This window comes from Candoia aspera, chromosome 1 (assembly GCF_035149785.1).
Source record: "Candoia aspera isolate rCanAsp1 chromosome 1, rCanAsp1.hap2, whole genome shotgun sequence".
NCBI classification, from domain to species: domain Eukaryota; kingdom Metazoa; phylum Chordata; class Lepidosauria; order Squamata; family Boidae; genus Candoia; species Candoia aspera.
Window position 1 is genome coordinate 325,059,906 of NC_086153.1, and position 3,355 is coordinate 325,063,260.

Consider the following 3,355-nt stretch of genomic DNA (forward strand, 5'->3'; position numbering starts at 1 on the left):
CCTTGGAAATAACTGCACACACATGTGCGCGCATGCACACACACAAAAATGTGTCAACAGGTTTGAAATAATTTATCTCTGTTCAACAGAAAATACTTCTATTTGGGCCTCTTGAAAAATTGTGACTGTATCTCTAATTATCAAGCACTTATCATTTATACTTTGTGGGGCAAGAATTCTTGTCTCTGCTGCGGCTGGAATTGGAGGAGGGGATCCATACATGCCAAATATACTTCATTCACAACATCCCACTGTGTCAAAGCAAGAGAGAACCCTTGTTCTTGTACTAGATCTGTAGTTAGTAACGTAGACAGGCTGAACCTGCAGGTTATTCATGCAAGTGGGTTACAGACGAGAACCAGAAAAGTCTGGATTCGATTTTCTTTGTCGCTGTTTTCACAACAAAATAAATAAAATGTAAAGGAGCTCTTTAATTAAAAATTTTGTTTCTTTAAATGTTAACCAATATTATTTTCTACCTAAAATAGCTAGAAATAAAATTTTAATATGCATCTTTTTCTTCACAGGATTCATTTGTTAAGATATTAAGGCTCTCCAACATATTTTAATGGCCACTTTTCTATCAAAACAAGAATCAGAGAAATTATGTGGCTTCTGACGTTCAGCATCAAAAATCTCATTAGTTGTGGGCCCATTATTGTGGGTTAGTATCCTCAAATTCCCCCATCATCTACAGATGATTTGTTGTTTTTGCTTCATGCCCTCAACTGTATGAATTATGCAGTGCCTCTGGCTCCTGAATGATTCTTTCCATGATTTTAAACCAAACAGTGCAGGTATGTTAATCTCCTAGAGGAGCACTATTTTGCCCAGTTTCTACCAGTTCTTGGCTTAGAATGTTGGCAACCAAGATTTGCATACATTTATTTGAATACCAGGTTCAGATCCTTGCATTGAGTGAGAACCAGACAAAAATGGATGTAACTGTTCTCAATGCATTGGGGCTGTTTCAGTCAAAGACTAGATTATGCTTGGATTATGCTCCTAGATTGCATAAAGGCTCTGTGTCATTCTTCTCAACCTGGCACCTTCCAGATTTCACCTTTCAGCTTTTGTAGCCAACAGAATCACAGTCATGCTAGCTAAAAACTATGGATGTTGAAACTATGTATTTGGAGGGAACCCAGTTGGGAAAGGCTGCTATAGAATCTCCTCCCTTTGAGGGGAGATGGGTGGTGATAATAGATAATAGATGATAGATGAGATGATGGATGGATGGATGGATGGGATATAGTGTTCATGGTTGTCAAAGCAGGATCACAGAACTGTATCCAAGTGCTGTGTCCTATGGTTCGGGGTCTAAACCACACTTAGTGACTTCTGTAGGGGACTGCAAATCGCATATTATTCCAAATTATCTGTACTTCTCCTTTCCTAACTGCTACCTAAATGAATGGCTTCAGTTAGGGAAGCTGTTTAAATCCATGGTAAGCTTCCCGGGATGTAGGAATTTTATTTGCTGTCCAAGTGCACTCCCACACAACATCCACGAGTGTGAACATGAACTTCTAAACAGTCCACAAAAGGCTTCCTCTATTCAAACATCTACATTCGACATCCAGAGGAATGCAGGAGATTGCATAATGTGAAGTTGGGATCCCTACTGTAGTGCCGGTGCCCTGCTAAAAGCGGAGAACCCCTTTATGAGGGGAAACACGCAAGGCAGCGAACCGGTTGTCATTGAGCATGTTTTAAAGAAATGTGATCAATCCTGGGACGTAATTCACATACGACTCATGTGGGCATCACAAACTGGCATAATCTTTAACCCTGCACGCCATATCCAATGAAATCTCATTTGCTGGAGCTTCATCTTAAGGACTGTACCAGATTTAGAAATATTCTTGTAGAATTAAAAAGGAGCGCAGTAGACACTTATTCTGATTATGACTCCAGATACAAGATTTAAACTGAATTTTGTTGAACTAGATCACTTTTGAAATAAAATACTGTTATATGGCCCTGCCCTACTTCCTTAGATGGTTGCTGGGAAGACAGAGAACAGGTGACATAGTGTTTTTCCAATGTTAGTTTTCTCACCAGTATCCAAGGAGCATAAAAGTGGAGATAATCAGCATATTTAGAGTCCACTGGAGTTGGGCAGCTAATAAATTTAAATATAAATAACTCTACGTTCTTGGGTCAGATGTTCAAACTGCAGCTCAGACCTCTGGTTGTCAGTTCCCCAATTCCTCCTTCCCTTTTGCTGTTCCTAAACTGCACACACCTTCTTACTACATCTCACCTGCTTTCCTTAGCTGGGTAAAAAGCACATCTTTTACTACTCTTATTATAAATCTTCTACAGGCTGCTCCAACTATCAGGTCCCATTAGGGGCCTTGGAACACAGGATAACTCTCTACAAACTGCACTTAATGGGACCAAATCTGGCATGAACAAATAAGTCAGCAGAAGGAAGAGCAAGTTTAAAACTTGGCTGTATCTGGCTCGGAGCTACAGAGAAAAAAATCCGGAAAATTTTCTCCCAGCACATCCCTACAAGATAGTTGGGCAGTGGCTAGGAATGTTGCCAATGCCTCCATTTCAAGCCGTCTTCCTTCCTAGTCATAGAATCCATAGAAGATTAGAGAGTAGTTGGAAAGAATTCAGAAGCCACATTCTCATGCTTTCCCCACCTCGTTTTAGTCATACCACTTGAACTTCTCAAAGCAACAGTAACAACACTCTCTGGAGAAGCCATTTTTTCCCATAACACTTGCCACACCTCCCTCAGAACCCCTTTTGAAACCTTGTTTCCTCCATGAATTTAATCGATTCATCACAAACCTCACTGCTTACATGAAACTTTGCGTATGCTGTATGCACAACTTCCCCTCCTTACATAGCCCTTTCTCACTTTCTATCCAATCTAATTTATAATATCCTCTGGGACAAAAATTGGCTGGCTCTCCGCACCCCCCTCCAAAACTTAACTTTGTCTTTCTGGCAATATGATGTAGAGCATCGCAACAACAGTTCTGAATCACAGAATTTATCCAGGCAGAAAAGGGGTTTTATTAATGTTTTAAGATGATGGGGTAGGAAAGGAATTTTCCTCCAGAAGCCGATTCACAACACTTCTAATTATAACTATATGCGCCAGCAATCTCTATTTAGCTTATAATGTCAGCCCTTCCCATAGAAAGGTAAGACCCTTAAGAATGAAGATGTACTTCTCGTCTCTTCCATACATTCTGAGATTCTATATCTCACGTGAGGGGAGTAGTCAGGGCTGAAGGAGACGACTACGTGCCTTGCCTCTGTGGCATTCCTCTCTTAAGTAGCCAGGGCCTTCCAGAACAGCCATGGGCTGCTCAGAGGATTGCTCCACAGA